Raw genomic sequence first — 18,748 nt, forward strand, 5'->3', positions numbered from 1 at the left:
GAGTAGGTCCGGTTAGGCCCAATTGTGGTCTCAAATTTCAGGTTCATCTAATGAAAGATTTTGGAAACTTTTTAAACACTTAAGTGTCAACTTCGGTCGATTCAATTTGTGTATGTGAACGATTTTAACTGATTTAGTCATTAGATACGCTCAAATAGAAGCTTAAAATGAAAAATCTATATATCTATAATCTTTAAAATCAAATATACCATATATATATATGCATTGTAATGTCAAAAACAGCCCATATCTAAGTAACAGAAGTACAAAATGTATTCTTCTTTCCAATAAATAGCTAAAAGGTAACATTTTAACAATTTTGCAAAACTGCTATTATATTTTGCAACCCAAAAGGGGTCTTACTGGATCTACTCATTAACAGTTAATTAGCTGGAATGTTCTTCCTTTATTCAATTTCAGATGTAACGGGCATTCAATGACAGATTGACTGAGAAACAAAAGGACGGAAATCATATCCATAAACACGAAATTAATAACTAAAGACAGGACGACATGAAACCCATAAATATCAAGGTTGAGACTCAAGTTTCCCGGAAGTACGTATTAAGCAGGAATATTCCTATGCTATCATTTTAATTATATTTTTGAAACTGAGCAATAAAATGATTCTAGCACATACATGGCGTGAAGCAACCTTAAGTTTATGAAGGAGCAAATCTTGCAATGTTATTAGTATGGCCTATGCTTGCACAAGAAAACAGTTTTCCAACTAACAGAAAACAGAAAATTGACACGACTCCAATTTGTCCTATAGTTCATTTCTTTTCAATCATTTTGTTTATCAAATGTAAGATATATTATACATTTAAAAAAGAATGATTCTAATAAGATCTCAACCAAGATACAAGGATTATAATTCTGATAAGATAAGAACTCAACAAAGACACAAGGATTATAATTCTGATAAGATGGGAACTCAACAAAGATACATTTTTTGTTTCATTGCTTTATCATTTTCAACAACATTATACAAGTGTTAGTGACGAATTTCTTTATATTGTCCTATAGAATAAACTAGCTGTCAATCTGGGTTTTTTTACATGTGTTTTGTATACCTCAAAGGTATTTGGAATGCCTTAAAATATACTGAAAAGAAACTGTAACAAATCTATTATAAGTTATTTCCGCATATTAAGCTTAAGTACACCTTCTACACACTAATGTGCATATTATTTGGGTTATTCAGTATAAATCTTTCCATTTATGAATCTGTATGAGCTCCCGATTCTCTGGTCAGTATCTTACATTAATATATATGAATAATTAAATTAGATTTATGTTTCAATATAATACGTTATTCTGATTGGCTATACTGCAATCTCGCGTTATTCCTTAATGAACTTCATTACACAATAGAATTTACCATGCATGATGACACGAACATGAGGAAGTCCCACAATAAAGTGCACAGGTAAATTAAATAAAAAAAATGATAAAAAGCGTGTTTTCATGATCCTACGCACATTTTTAGAATGAAGCGCTTCCGCGCTTCATACAAAATGTACTTCGGTCAACGCTTTTACATCCCAATGAAGTAACAAAAAGAAGCATTGTTCCTGGTAAGTGTCTGAAGGAACTACGACTCATATGAAAATAAAAAGAGGTCGTCAAGGGTTGGCGTACAGTTATTTCCCATAAGTCTACCTCCAACCTGAACAAATATGCTGTCAATAAGAAAAACCAGCAAACAGATCACATGTTCCTCATGGTACCTTAAAGCAATACATTTATAGCGTTAGCTACCATTTTTTTTTAATTGGGCAGGATTATCTTTCACAACATATGAGTAATATAACTATGGGTTTATAATCGAACGGAATTTTGGGAAGCGTAGGTATCCAAAACAAACAAACATAGACCTCATATTTGCTGTTCAATTTTATGTTAATTGAAACTATGAAGGACTTTTGATTCGCTAAAATCTCACCTCATGTCATTTTCTCTGTAATTCTATATCGAATTACTTGTCGTGGGTGCTCATTTATTCCTAATTATTCTAATAGACACTCGTAGAAGTAGAAAATATTACATAATTTAGGTAGAAAAATACACTTTCTGCACTAACGTGTGTCCACTTTTAGAAAAAAATCTAACCTTAGAAGCAGTGATCTTCAAATCAAAAGGGACCTTCCTCTTTCTAAATTTTACACTAAACTAATGTGTCTTAATGTTCATATAATGTTTATATAAGTGTTTATATCATTGTTGCTGTCATTTGGTAGAATTATTTCTACTTAATTTATTGCAGTTGCAAGTCTTTTATCAATTTCTTTTCATAGTCTACGTTAATTGATATTACACGTGCGTGTTATTTCTCGAGTTCACTTCTTCTCAACAGCGTCTGTCGTAATATATCGCAGTTTTTATTTGTACAGAGAAACGTTTACATGTTTATTATGTAGCAACTTTATTTTTCAGAGTCATTGTTTAAAATGTATGCTTGCATCTCATCTAGTAAATATTAAGGTGAACCGCTAGTCAAGTTATTCTTGGATTTTGTTCTTTCGTTGTATTCTGACACCTAAAGCTCCGCCATAGCATATGATGAACTGGATAAATATTGGACGGAGTCGTGGTTTTGAAATATGCACTAGATGATAAAACTTATAGCAAATGAATAGTGTAAAGACGTGCAAGTCTATATATATTTACACATACGTAAGTTCTGTTGCTTACATATTGCAATAATTTTTACATGTTGTATAAACAAACAATCATCTGCAAAGTACTGGAGTCGTATGCAGTTATAACATTATTTTGATTCATCTTGAAAATATGAATTTGAGCAAAGCATTTATAGATCATGCACGTATACTATACATGTTTATAATCTTCGTCACATGATTTTGTAGCATTTATATAGTAATTTAAATTTAATAACACAAACCATATCAAATTATGAACAAGAAGTAATTGTAACAGGATGCTGTTACGAAGTCTCCCAAACAAAGCTCCCATAATTAGCCATTTCCATGGTCCCATATTTTATGAGATTTGTTTTATTATCCCATACAAAAATATATAAGGTTTAGAGGTGGGGATCTCTACTGTTTACAAGTTTTCAAACATTTGGGTATGAGGTGACCCCATAGACTCCCCCTATTTGTTTTATCGTCCCATACAAGAATAAGTATGGTTTAGGGTGGGGATCTCGACCGTTTACAAGTTCTCAAAAAACAGGGGGTGGGTGACCCCTAGGGACTTTCCTTTTCTTTCATTTGATTTGTTTTATTGTCCCATATAAGAATATATATGGTTTAAGGGTGGGGATCTGGACCGTTTACAAGTTTTCAATCAAGAGGGGGTGGAGTGAACCCAAGGGACTTTCCTTTTATTTCCTTTGATTTGTTTTATTATCCCATGCAAGAATATATTATGATTAAGGGGTGGGAATCTGGACCGTTTACAAGTTCTCAAACAAGAGGGGGTGGGGGTGACCCCAAGGACTTCCCTTTTATTTCATTTGATTTGTTTAATTGTCCAATACAAGAATATATATGGTTTAGGGGTGGGGATCTGGACCATTTACAAGTTCTCAAACAAGAGGGGGTAGGGATGACCCCCAGGGACTTCCCTTTTATTTCATTTGATTTGTTTTATTGTCCCCTGTAAGATTATATATGGTTTAGGGGTGGGGATCTCGATCGTTTACAAGTTCTCAAACAAAAGGGGGTGGGAGTGACCCCCAGGGACTTCCCTTTTACTTCATTTGATTTGTTTTATTGTCCCATACAAGAATATATATGGTTTAGGGGTGGGGATCTGGACCGTTTACAAGATATTAGCACTTTTCCAAATAGAAGGGGGTGAGGGTTACCCCCAGGGACTCCATCTATATTTCATTTGATTCGTTTTATTGTCCTGTGATCATTTCTGAAGACTGCATGGGTTTATCACTTACAGTTTTCAAGTTATAGTCATTTGAAAATTTTTAAAAATAAAATCCCATAGGGTTCTATAGTAAACCCCTCCCCTCTTTATGCCCCTCAAAATACCCCTTAACAGACCCCAATGCACAAACGAAAGATTGATGGCTCCCCTAGACATGTTAGTCTAACATATTATAAAATCTTAAGTAAATCTGACAAGCCGTTTAGGAGAACCGCTGCGGACAAGTTCATTTTTAAATTGGCGGAAGAAAAAGAAAAAGAAGAATAATAAAAAGAACTAGATTTGTAATTGCTAGCAATAACGGATGGCACCCTCGTCCCCCCATTGCCAGGATAAAGGCAGCCATTTCAAATTTCCAAAGTCAAAGAGCGTATCTACAAATGGAATTATCATTTTTGTAAAGTTTTATTAACTTAAAGTTTGGAGCATTTTGAAATATTTGACATTTTAGTCATTTCCATGGTAACGGCGGCCATTTTGAAATTTCCAACTCCAAAATGCAATTCTGCCTATGCCAGTTATCATTTCTGTAAAGTTTCATCCAGTTTGCAGCATTTTGATTTTTTTTGAAATTTTGATATTTTTACTGTTTCCATGGTTACAGTAGATAATTCCAAAATTCTAAAAGCAGGCATCTCATTGCCATATGTCATGTTATATATCAATACAGTTTCATTGATTCTATGCAATATTCTTAAAGAAAATGCAGCTTTTATGTTTTTTTTTCCATAGGCTCAATGTTAAACATTTGCCCTGTTTCCATGACAATGGCGGTCATTTTGGAATTTCTAAATATTGTCTCGACATCTAGGCATACCAAGGAAGATTTCCATAAAGTTTCATCCAGCTAGGTCTTATAATGAAAGATTTAGAATTTTGAAATTTTTTCACTTTTTAGCAGTTTCCATGGAAACGGCGGCCATTTAAAAAAATTCCAGAGTCAGATGCACAACTTCAAATGGGGGTCCTCATTATGTTATAGTTCCAACACTATTGGATCACTCAATTCTGAGAAACACGATGGACAAAATGTGTGGAAGAATAATAAAAATAAGAAAAAAAGGAAACGTAGAATAACAATACGTCACCCCAACTCCGTTGAGGGTGCCATAATAAGAACTGAGCAAAAACAATAAGTCTCCAAACTTTGTTTGGGAGACTTAATTAGACGGTGTTAAATAAATCAGGAATATGATAGTTTTTATTAATTCATTTGATGTGTTTGAGCTTTTGATTTTGCAATTTTATTATAGGGTTTCCGTTTTATATTTTTCTCGGAGTCCAGTATTTTTGAGATTTTACTTTTTACACAGGTTATATTGATACGTAATAATATTTAGTAGTCTAAATAGTATCACAACGCATATTTCCTGACATTTTATCTTCATGTGTCAACTGGCTGTGTATTATTTCTATTGATGCTGTATTTTCCAGTACCATTGCTGTATCTGTTTCATAACAGTTTCGGCAAGAAAACTGATTAACTGAGAATAGAAATGGTGATTGTGATAAAGGGATAACAACCCGGCCTAAGATCAGAAAACAGCCAAAGGCCACCAATGGGTCTTCAACAGAGCGAGAAAATCGCGCACCCGGGGCGTTCTTGTCAAGTTTTGAGTCGAAAGCACATGCCACATGCAGTATTCGTACTCGCAATATAAAAGTTGACAGTCTAGTATACGTAACACAGTGGGTGGACTACGTAGCCCACATGGCCACCGTGATCAAAAGACGATACTTAAATCGTTTGAATTTAGAAAAGTGAATAGCAGTCTATAATCTAAAATATGGATTTTAAATTGTGAAAAATATTTACCTGTTTGCTTACAATTACTAATTTTTGTTTCCTGACCATAATGTACATAAATATCAGGACAATGAACGTTATTGTCATTAACCATAACTTAAAATAGTACAGATTATTGTTAGGTTCTTTTAGTCTGGAGAATAAAATAATCTTTGTATCGACGTTTACCTTAAGTTCTTATATATCAAAGGGCTATCCAAATTTGTTTTAACATGTTTATTTTAATGGTTCTGGTGAGTCTTTTGTAGACGAAACGCGTGTCAGGCGTACACTAGGATCTTAAATGAGTATATTGACTCTGCAAATTTTAAAAAAGGATGATTAATAATAAATGTACAAAATTCAATACTTATATATTAACATTATTGTACATAATAAATATGACATGACATTTGTTTTTTCAATATTATTTAAAAGACGTTTTTACAAAATAGTTCTCTCCAATTTATGTCGAATGCCCTGATAATGCCAACACACTCGTAGTACAGTTTCTTATTTCTACTAAACAAAATAATTGTTTTTAAATGTATACAAATAAATACAATATCTTATGTTGAATACACGTAACGATACTTTAAAGAACCGATACCTTTTCATTAAGTGAAGCTGGCAATGATTAACCGAAGCAACTCCATAAATCTGTCAGCGGTTGTTTTTTTTATCTATATATTTGTTCAATTTTCAATTTCTTTTTTTTTTTTTTTACTTTTTAACAATTAATAATAAACAAATATATCTTCCTTTAATAAAAGGGTACATGAATATATATACATGTTCACATACCAATTGTCTTCAGTATTACATGTATTAATACATATGTCTATGTTACAGGTGATCGTTGTTGTTCTGTGGTTTACATGTTGAAATGTTCTTTTAGATTATTTATTTATTACTGTAAATTGGTTTGGGTTTTTTTTTTTTTTGTAGTTTTTTTTTTTTTTTGTTTATGTGGTGCCTCCAATGAATGTGCCAAAATAAACTCACGAAAATAAAGCAAACACTAAAAATCAAAATCCAACAATCGCGGTACGACAATATCGTAATGTTAATTTTGGGGGAAAAAAGGTTATGTTATTTTGTCTTCCGTATTATTCCAACAATTTTATGCATAGCCAAATCTCCAAAATAAATAACTGATATAATAATGATTTGACAACGATATTAAATAATGTTTACTTAATTGTCAATTTTTTAAATTGTTAAGAAAACACTACATCATTTTTTATTCACATGTGTCATAAACATGCTAGCTTATTGCTGATTAGACGCCGTTATTGGTAATTAGAATATAAAGACTCTCTTCTTGTAATCCTTTACCTTCAATTATTTTTTTTATTAAAATGCTGAAATATACTGAATGTCAATAGAAACACAACACTTACATGTACATGTACGTGTATTTTGCATTGAATGAAAATTCACTGTCAGATCTTCTAACTTAATTTGTCTGTAATGTATCTGTAATTTTGCTCAGTTCAAAATTGATAGAAAAACTAACCAAACCAAATTTTTGTTTAACTTTAATTTAATATCTAACTAATATTTTAATATTTTTTGGGAGAATCATTATAAATTCTTTTGGTATTCAGACTTTCAGTACCGGGGTAAACTACTTTAATGTATCATGATGTTTGATATATAATACTCCTTTATATGACAGTCGGACTGATAAAATTAAGCCCATTAACAGATATAGATACCATACAAATACATTGACTCTGAATAAAATAATGTAAAAGCATTATAACTTACATTTTTAATTGCAAAATTTTCAGCCAGGCTACAGGAAGTGGATTGCCCACAATAAAGGGTCTTTCTGCATCTTGGACATATTGCTGAAACATACAGTTCAAATTATTTTTTATAAAGAATTAGATACATTTTTAGTATATACAAATACATTTGTACAGATAAAATAAGTATCATTTACCTTTCTCTTGCATTCAAAAACATTTATTTCCAACTCAATTACCATCTTACTTTTCATGCTTTTGTTTATAATGCTAAAATTTTGTAATATCAAATAGTAGTTTCTGCTTTTAAAAATGAAGGTAAATTGTAATGCTCATTTTTTTTTTTGGGGGGGGGGGGGGATACTTTTTGATAATAATATTTAAATCATTTTATCAGTAAAAATAAAAAAAGAATAGATGCATGTAACAACTCTTAACATTTTTCATACCTTGATTTGTTTTATATGTCATTTTCATTTATGATGATTTTTATGTACATCTACATAAGTTTTTAATATAAATAAAAACTGGTCCAACCCTCCCCAACATCCCCCCTTCCCGCCCCCACCCCTGTCAGTTTTTGCTGATTTTATTCTGTACCTTTGTTGTTGACAGGTTGAGCTACAAGTTTTTAAAGTGAAATTCTGTTTCTTGTTTACCTTCTGCAAACATCGGTAATATTTTGGGTAGGGGAAAGAAATGGATAAAAGGCGTTTTTCCTTCTTTGATAACTTTAGAAAGATTTCAGCCATTTATGCAATAGCCTGACTGTTCCTCGTAAATTTAATAATAGTTGTCGCTTATTTTGGAAATAAATGACATTTTAATTTAATTCATAATGGTCCAGTATTGCCTGCAGGGTGGGGTCCACTTCAATAGTTAATTGATAGGGGGTGCCGCTAGGGTTCTGTTACCCTACCCTTTTCATATAATTTAGATTCTAGTAATGTCATGAATATATACCTTTTTTATATTGCTTAGGTAAAACTTTTACATTTTCCAATATTATTTACATTTCATGTGGTGTGTAATGTAAAACGTGGAATACCAAAATGCCCAAAAAGAAACGTCCTAACACCTTGTACATTGTAAATACATGTAGGAAGTAGCCTGCCCCTCAGCTTTCTTAATACATAGCTGTGATTCTGTAATGCCCAGTTGTTGAAAATTTTCTGTTTTAAAAAACATGGGCATTTCTATACATATTGTAGTAAGGGACGACATCAAAAGATAGATGTAGGATAAAAAAAACTTAAATCAAATACATTTGCAGTTTTGGGGTCAGGGGGGAGGTTAACATTCTGCAAGTTTTTGTATATCTAAAATCGATTTTTATATATATATCCCTATTGATCAATCAATTTTCCCCAAATTAAGTAAAAAGGGGGGGGGGGGGGTGATTGTCGTTGAAAAAACTATGTGAATTAAAAGTTTCTTATCCTACATTGAACTTTTGATGTCATCCCCAAGTTGGTTACTAAATGTAAATAACAAATTATGTGATACTCAGTTATAAAAAAAATCATTCTTATTATTTTACTTACGTGTTCCAACTTGAACTATGATTCCTGTTCTAGCATGAATCTCTTTCGCTTTTTCCAAAGATACATTTCTGTCTGCCTTTACCCCATACCATCCTCCGTATATTTTATTGTCTTTGTTGTGAGACGAAATTATATCAGGTATCCCACATATCTTTGATTTACAGCCTGCTTTGTTTTTATTCAAAAACCTGTGAAAATGTTCACTGCACACTTGAAACTTCTGTGTAATATCACTTGGCAGTAGACCAGCCTCAGTAAGAATAATGGACTGCAATTCTGATGACAAAGAAGTCAGTGGGGAATTTTCACCTATGCATTCACATATTTGTGAGCTTTTAAAGCTACAGAAGGACATGATTATTTACAGACCATACTGTTTTAAAACCCTGTCTGTTGATCACTGATCACTGATATCGTCTGCCAAGTTTCTCCCATTTGTGTATACTTCCTGTGTACACCATGTGTGCTTTTATAGCAGAAGAGTTATATCAGGGGAGATAACTCTATATTCTCAATAATGAATAATGAAGATTTTCTTAATACTTTTTTTAAGGACATGCTTGAATATCCCATTCAATTTACAAGTTTATTTGGTTATTTATATAATATAGATTATATTGAGGTCAGATAATACTTTGAAATCAGTGTGGAAAGGAATGAAAACATCTACAGATATTTAGGATCTATGGAACCACTAAATTCTTTAAAAATTAGAAAACCTTTATAAATCTGCATATTGGCTGATTAAAACTTTTGAAAACATTAAAATAAGCTTGGAGAAAAATTTTCATGACATTAAGCAGTCTACAAACAAAAATTTAACAAGATTTTAATTACCTTTATTTTTACCTGAAAAGTCATGTTTCCATGGCAACAACAGGGTGACACACAATGATTATGGAGTGACAAATATTTTTTTTAAGAAAGTTGAGACATAAAATGTATTGAGGTGAAATTTGGTGAAATTCTGTATCATGTGATGGCCAGCTCATTTTTATATTTACAGAGAATTGATATTAACATGTACTGCCAGAGGTATACGGATTAAAATTATAAATAGATTAACATGTACTACACTAGAGCTGATTAAAATTTATGTTTTATTATATTTGTATAAAACATTATCATTTTTAAAAGTGATTTAATTTTTTAAGACTTTATTTCATAATTTCTTCCAGGTTTGAACCACGATATACGGAATTATTTGCAATTGCATCCGTATCCAATTCCTTCATTAAGTGAACTTTCCCGTGAATTCAATGATATTTTGTCAAAGCTTAAAAAATAAATGATAATATGAATATGCCTGCTCACTACTGATGTTCCAAAATTAAACACATCAATTGAACGAAGCACCAAAATTACACACACCAAAATGCAATGCATGACTATCGAGAGAAACCCCGCCATAATATCCCGACGTCAAAATTTCCCAATTTACGGTATTTCTTTGTCGTGAGTGTTCTTGCATGTGTTTGTACTGTCTTTCTGTCATTTTTGACATTGCAATATAAGCGGGAGGTTTGGCTAGCCATAAAACGCTGTCCAACCCTCCATTTTTTCTGAAAATATCCAGTATCAATTTAGGAATATGGCAGTTGTTATCAAATATTCCGTTTCTGTGTATCATATGTATGTTGATGTTTGTTTTTGTAGCAGTTCAATGTTTCTGATTTTCCATTATTTTTATCTTATAGTTGATGTGTTTCGCTCAGTTTTGGTTAGTGACCCGGATTGTGACAGTTAAATTCATGATGACTATTAAACAGCGGCTTACTACTATAGCCTTGATTTACAACTGTTATATAACAAATATGAGTCTGAATCAAGCAGGGTAGGTAGTACGTTCTCTAAGCCTAAGACTGCCTTACACACCGGAGTTGCAGGGTGCACCTGTGTAGGTTGCCGCCATTGGACACTGTCCAAACGTCGTAAGACGAATAGGTTCTTTGTTAAAAACAATTCATCGGTTTTACTTTCCAGTCACGTATAAGTCATATGTATATATCAGGGCTATCATAAAACAGATAACATATATTTTTTATCGTTTGGTTTCATCTTGATAGGGTTTTAAAACTACCTCCTGTTACCAACTTCTTTAGGATATTTTTGTTGAATGCCTATAGAAGAGTTTTGTAGCTTCATGTTTTGTTTGTTTCTTTGATTTGCATCTTCTCAATCGAACGTCTGTCCCAATAATTTTTTCGATTGTCTAAAAACTTCTGTATCATTAAGTTCCTCATCACATGTCTACTGAATGGTTTGGTTTATCTGTTAGAAGCCTTTTCAAAGTGGTCAGTATCTTTCTTTGTATCTGCTTCATTTGTTTTGAATTCATCATAATTTTTTATATACTAAGCCTCATCCTTTTAAACCTCAGATTTATTATCACACAAAGTTTTATGGTTACACTAACTTGTTTAAACACGTTTCAAATTATTTTTTAAATTGTTAACTTCCTTCGCTATTTTCTATCCCATGCTTTTGTGCCAATGGTCGGATTAGGTGTAAAACATACAAATGAACACTGTATGTTTTACACCTAGACTTCTAGAAACATTTTCTCTTTAACTTGTACTTTAAAGGTAAGTAATTAAATTGCGTTTTAACCGTATTAGTCAAGGTTAACATGCAAAGATGCATGTATCTGGAAATAAACATGTTATTACCTGATAAAACATGTTTATAATATTCAGCTGGCTATTTTAAACTGACAATTGTGACCCAAATTAAATATGTATATATAGTTAAAAAACAACACAAATCAGTAACATAAACATTAAATCATTTACGGCAAATGTCGATTGGCATACAAATAGTTTGGACCCATTATTTAAATTTTGGAATAAGAGATTCGTTCAGTCTTTGCAGTATACGTACGTACAGTGATTTTGAAGCAACAATGTAACTAAATGTTTCATATGTAAAAGGTATTTAAACGAATGTTGACTCGTTCATATTTTTCAAAATAATTGCATTGAGTTAGATATCCTTCTATAACAAAGACAAATGCATATCAATCATTTATATTGTATACTGACCATTTGAATTTACTAAAACCTGATATAACTGATTTATTTTTTTAATCTAAAAAAATTATACTGTTTTAAGGTGATACCTAACACCTGAACTAAAATTAATTTGGCTCGTTCAATTTTCTTTAAATTTTGACAAAGTATTTAGTTTGACCCTTTGACAAAAATATAAAAATTTCAAAAACTTTGAACCAACAGTTTAATCAGAAAAATTACACTGGTTATATAGCAGTTTGACAAAAAACTTATTTTGATCATTGACAAGCTTAAGATTCCCTTAACAACACAACGTCGTTACAACGTTCTGCTGATTATACAGAGTTATCTTCCTGTAGTGTAAGGTACCACCTTAAGTTTATTGCGAGGAAAAAATATCAAAGATACCAGGCTTATCGTTTAGTACAATAAATGAATACGAATATACTTTTCTCATAAACATGCATAGTTACCGAGAAATTAGTAAACAATTATAATACGACTGTTCCGTTTTCACAAGACTCGTCAGTGGAGCTTGAATAAAGTAAGAATAAGTTGCAAATGATTTTGGTTTTTATTAAACCGTTGAGGAATAAGGTTATGATGAACTGTTACATACAGAAAACTATATGATATTTATCTGTCAACTAAGATTTTAAAGTTAATGGATCACCATCATTTGTTATTGGTTCAAACGCGTCCAAAATAGTACAATTGCTGCTCAAAAAGAGTATGATCCGTCTATGCTATTCTAAGTCAATGATTGAATTAGTATGAGTCAGAATATATATTGTATATCAAAAAGTAAAGCACCTAGCAAAGTTTTTAATTTCACTTTCAGATATATTGATAATGTCTGGTCAATAAATAGCCCACATTACAGCGAGTGCTTGCTACTAATACAGTTTTCCCCCCAGTGAATTTGATATAAAGAATACTACCGAAATAATATGTTATTCACACAGATAAGTCACATTCATTATGAATCTACAATAAACATCCCGGTCTCAAGTCTACAATTGTGAACTTCACGTTTTTGAGCAATACTCTGCCTTTGCCCAATCGAATAGCGATAACATATATACATTAATACGTTGTGATTGTGAATGTTAACACTTAATGGAGTTTAATTAAATGTGGCTTTGGCGGGTATTTATGCAAAGCATAAGACGATTACCCTGTCAAAGCACTAAGCCGATGGAAGTCGATTTCGTTTCGTTACCATGATATGTATCTTAACTTTCAATCGATTTATGAGATAAGAAGATCGGTAAATTTAGAGTATTTAGAAACTGAGTAATTATGTTGATATTGGACAGCCACCCACCAGTTCGTTGATTATAATAATCTATGTAGAATGGGTGTTTGGCTTTATTTCTATATTGTTGTAAACGTGGAAACCATGCCAAACGGAAAACATGTTTGAGGTTAAAACTGTTCTAACTGTGAAAATTTACTAATATCATTTTAGTAAATTACGTCTTCTCTAAGGATATTATATGACAATTCGATTCATAATTTCTTAAGCTGTATTTGTTTTGCAAATATAAAGAATTTCAAATTATCATTCTAATGGAAATATTTATTTAACAACCAATAAATATTTCGAAATGTGAATTGGCAGATACTGTGTAATGTGATAAGTAATAATACATGAGTTAAATGAATACACAATATTCCTTCTTTTTTAAATCAATGAAAGATTTCGATATGGCGTGCAAATTTTTCCAAAAAATATTTATTTGATTATAGAACAAAAACACTATTCTGTCTGGCATCATTGCAGATATTTTGTGTATATACTTTATCAGATTTCAATCAACGTTTTTGTTTATAATAGCATAAAGTTTTTAAAAAAAATAAGATTTCCCTAAAATGTTCCACTCACTTTATTATTTTATTTCTAACAATAATCGGTTTTTCTTTTCACAGAAAATGGCACCACATTGTTGTCAACGGCTTATGCAAAAGATCCATTCAAAGGATATTAAATTAGATGAATATGGCAAGGCAAAGGAATTTTGTCTGTTGAGCATCGCTCGTCCTCATATGAGAGCTTTCCATTCATCATGGTTTTGTTTCTTTATTGCATTCACGGCATGGTTTGGTATACAACCACTCTTACCAACAATCATAAAGGAGTTGCACTTGTCCAGGAAAGATGTCGCTAACTCTGGAATTGCAAGTGTTGCTGCTACTATAATAGTACGAGTATCTGCAGGACATCTTTGCGATAAATTTGGACCTCGTCGAGTTATGGCAACGTTGCTGGTAATAGGATCTATTCCATTAGCTTTATCAGGACTGATCACTAGCGGAACAGGGCTGATTGTTGTGCGTCTTTTTATTGGTTTTCTTGGTGGGACATTTGTTCCCTGTCAGTTTTGGACAAGTATCATGTTTAACTACAAGATTGTTGGAACAGCTAATGCCATGGTTGGTGGATGGGGAAATCTTGGTGGTGGATTTACATTTTTGTTGATGCCTGCTGTTTTCCAACTTATCAAAACCATGGGTGTCCATGAATTCTTGGCTTGGAAAATAGCTGTAGTAGTACCAGCCGTTATCTGCAGTGCAACTGGTATGTCAATTTTGTCATTATTGTTGTAGAACATTTCAGTGGTTTTGATAGAAATATTTTACATATGCTGATGAAATTGTTAAATTGATTTAAGATGTTTAGTCCTATTGTTTTTGTAATGGTGAGCTTTCAATTTTATAGAAAATTATTATTCTTCACACGCCATTATTTCCGTCCAATTTTAGATAGTATGAAATTAAGTAACCATAATAACTGTCATCATTTCAACGTTTGTTCATATTTACATAAACGTTCAGAAACGGAAGACTTCGCTTTTTTCATCTTTATATTTTCATTCTTATCGATCGATGTTTTGCAATCCAGGTATATCAATTCTGTTTACATCTGATGACTGTCCACAGGGAGAATGGATAAACCGGAGACATGCACATGCAAAAACTGAAGAACTTAGGGCTGTTCATGAAGGTAACTATAACTTATGAAATAAGATACCACTCTAGAGAAAGGAAATAGAATTGAAAGAGACCCACATTTTGTTCATAAAACTCTAAAGGATGACTTTATGTGCTTCGTAAGGGTTAGTGACTCGAAACGTCTCTCTGCTTTCGGAGTTGAGGCGATTCCCTCATATGTTTTGTTACCTTGGCAGTGAGTTTTATCCCTTCACTTGAATTATGAGATTAAAAACCGATAAACCCTTAAGGGTCTACTGATCTTTTGTTTTGCAGTTATGAGCTAATATGTCGAAAATTATAACAGAGAGAAAGACAAAATTTAAATATTGTAAAAGAGGGATGAAAGATAGTAGAGGGAGTGTCAAACTTGTAAATTACCCTGAAACTGTAGAAATTTGTCAAGAAAGCCGAAATCGACCAACCACTCTTTATAGTAATAATTGCTAATGAGGGAACTTTTTCATAATGTTTTTAGGGTTTTTTTTGGGGGGGGATTATTTAGTCAGAGATCATATGTTTAAAAAAAAGGGGGGAGGGTCCATATATACTGACAAAATCAAACGTTAACAACCTGCTGAACGAGTAAAAAAACATGTAACACACGAATGTCCAAAGTAAGCGGATGGTTAAACCTGTTTTTATAGAAAACTGAACCTCCAGCTTAAATGACAGAGGGGCGAAAATACCAAAGGAATATTCAAATTCTCGCTGCATTGAAGACGTGTTGGTGACCTTCTGCTGTTGTCTTTTCTATGGTCGGGTTGTTGTCTCTTTGACACATTTCCCATTTCCATTCTCAATTTTACAAAAATAAAGACAGAGCAAAATGATTTTATCTTTGTTTCAAATGAAGAAATATTGTGCATGAGTAAAGTCCTGTCCAGTACTATAAAAAAAACATCACATAACATTTCATTGGATATAAGACAATAACAATCACAGGCAGTTATCATTCAAATTTTCACACTCTTTAACCTGTGTTCAAGCTTTAGTAACCTCAAGTTTCAAAATATTCTATAGAAACCCCAATTAAAAAATAATGGTGCTTTGAAATACCCAAAATGTATGTTTATGACCCATAAATGTTTTACTGCAATGAAATGTAGGATTTATTACCTACAACTGTCAAATTCAAGGGAATATATTTTCGACCTATTTTGGTATACAACCGGATGTGACGTACTATAATTTGGTGGTATTACATCTAAAGGTTTTCAGTCATCAAACCTCAGATGAGTATACGAAAATACAAACTGGACCTCATAAATATAAAAATTTAGTATAACTTAAGTTAACACACAAAGCTGTCAATACCAAATGTCCAAATAGATCAATTAGACACCAGGCTAACAGACAAATAAAAAGTTCAGAAAACAGTAAATAGAAAAACTTAATATTGAGCAACAATATTAAACAAAATACCGGATACCACTCAAAAAGCAGTTAAAAAGGTAACATTTCTGATTCCCTTGTCGAATTTGGTAATCATTGAGAAAAAAGTTCATTGTATCATGCATGTATATATATTTAAAAATGAAATAATTACCAAATGGTACAATATTGTTATAGAAAACTTACCAATGAAAGGACACCACAAGTCACATCTGAATAAACAGCCAAAGGTATGGACTTACATTACAATTTCACTGTTGATCATACAATATGGTATGTGTTTTGGAGTGGAAATTGCTGGCAACACCATTCTGAATTTATACTTTTTATACAAGTTTAAAATCGAAGGCTGCAACGAAACTACGGTTACAATATCAAACAATAATTCGACTGGAGTCACTTTGATTGGTGTGGAAGAAGTAGATTTGTCATGTAGCGTTTTAAACCAAAGTACTGCTAGTTTAATCGCATCCCTCTTTGGACTAATGAATCTTTTTGCACGTGCACTAGGAGGAACATTTTCAGATGTTTTCTTCAAGCACTACAAAATTCCAGGACGTCTGTTAGCTCACCAACTCTGTTTAGCAGGAGAAGGAATTATGCTAGTGATATTCAGCCAGATGAAAACTATTCCGTCCGCCATTTTTGTATTGATTATAACAAGTTTATTTGTTCAAGCATCAGAAGGTACGACCTATTCCATAGTGCCATATGTTCATGCCAAGCGAATAGGGGTGATTGCTGGGGTTGTTGGTGCTGGAGGCAACACAGGAGCACTTATCTGGAATACAATATGGGTTCAATTAGTTGATGTAGAACCTAGTTGGTGGTTTTGGATAATAGGTGTAATTGTATTCTCAGGAAGTATGTTCACAATGTTATTGAGAGTTGAGGGGATGACTATATGGCATATCCTTCGTAAACAGGAAAAGGGGGAAAATGGAGAAAATGAAACTGCTCTTGAACGATAAAACGTGTTTTGACGTGCCAAAAAGAACATTTTATAATCTACAATTATATATATATATAATATCTGATCAATGATGAGCGAACCGTTTTAACTCCGCCCAGTCAAGTGAAATAAATGAAGTAATATTACTAGTAAAATAAAACGTCTATTGCGTCTTATTTTTAATAAAAAAAAAAAAGCAAAGATGACACGTGTAAACATTTTGAGTAATTACTATAACATAAGATAGTTACATCGCAGTTAATAAAAATATGCACAATGTACCAGAAAGTCGTTAGTTCATGTCGTGATACTTGTCAAATAAAAATTCGGTCAGTTAATTTATAGGGCTTTTTACGACTATGTGCATAACATTACCTAGGGATATTGTATTGTCTAAAAATTGTGTTACGGTAAAAACAAATCAAACAGAGAAGCTGTTGACATATTGAGAGAGCAATTAAAAACAATTCTAAGAAAAATAGGCGTGGTACCACTTTGACCAACTTTTTGTTTAAGACAAAACGCAGTATATAACATATCACTACAAAAAACCAAAAACAAGGAGTAAATTGAAAAATAATCATATTCTTTATCCTACCGAAACAACTGAGATTGCTTCCCCTTTTTCGCGGGGTTCGTGTTGATCAGTCTTTTAGTTTATTGATCGTTTGTCAATTTTTGACATGGCATTGTTAGTCTGTTTTCGACTTCTGAGTTTGAATTTCCTTGTGGTACAATTTGCCTCCCTTTTTCATTGGTGTTAGTCTGTTAAATTTTTTAATGATATCTTTGTAAGTAAATGTTCTTTTTGGAACGACATTATACTTATCATTAGATAAAGGCAACAGTAGTATACCGGTGTTCAATAGTCGTACATGTACATCGATTGAGAGAAAACAAATCCAGGTTACAAACTTAAACCAATTGAAACATATCAAATATAAGATGAGAACATCACATCGCCTATTGGCTTTATTTAGAATTATTAAGTTAACGAGTCGGTTACCTAACTAATTAATGATAATAAACTTAGTTAAGTGTTTAAACAAGTCCTTGTCTCATCTTTGCAAATTTAAACGGATATACAATACAAAGTTTTTTATTGCCAATTATGACGCCCATTAATTTGAGCAGTACAATTAGGTTCAATTTCATACAAGTGATTACATATTGATTACATTGATTATTTAAAAATTAAACAAAATCAAGTCTTTTTAAGCACAATAATTTCTACAGGAATAATATAATGATATATAGTTTTGCAATATAATATAGATGGACAAACTACCGGTGACTAAACTGTATCTAGAATTCAATTTCTCTCTTTGAATAAAGTACACAATAATAAACTTACTTTTTTAATTATAACATTATCCTCAGATGACATTAACCATATATAA

At 32.1% G+C, this 18,748-nt stretch overlaps 1 long non-coding RNA gene across 6 annotated transcripts; it reads left to right on the forward strand.

Moving 5' to 3' along the window:
• Positions 1-426: 426 nt before the first annotated feature.
• LOC143063833 (uncharacterized) lies at positions 427-17,519 on the forward strand. Of its 6 annotated transcripts, none has more exons than XR_012975111.1 (4): positions 427-557; positions 13,940-14,588; positions 14,913-15,014; positions 16,574-17,519. It is a non-coding gene; the product is annotated as an uncharacterized LOC143063833 (long non-coding RNA). The 6 variants fall into 6 exon arrangements; XR_012975112.1 differs by lacking the exon at positions 427-557 and adding an exon at positions 2,434-2,679; XR_012975114.1 differs by lacking the exon at positions 427-557 and adding an exon at positions 10,695-10,830.
• Positions 17,520-18,748: the final 1,229 nt, after the last annotated feature.

The sequence above is a fragment of the Mytilus galloprovincialis genome, chromosome 2 (genome assembly GCF_965363235.1).
Source record: "Mytilus galloprovincialis chromosome 2, xbMytGall1.hap1.1, whole genome shotgun sequence".
Taxonomy (NCBI): domain Eukaryota; kingdom Metazoa; phylum Mollusca; class Bivalvia; order Mytilida; family Mytilidae; genus Mytilus; species Mytilus galloprovincialis.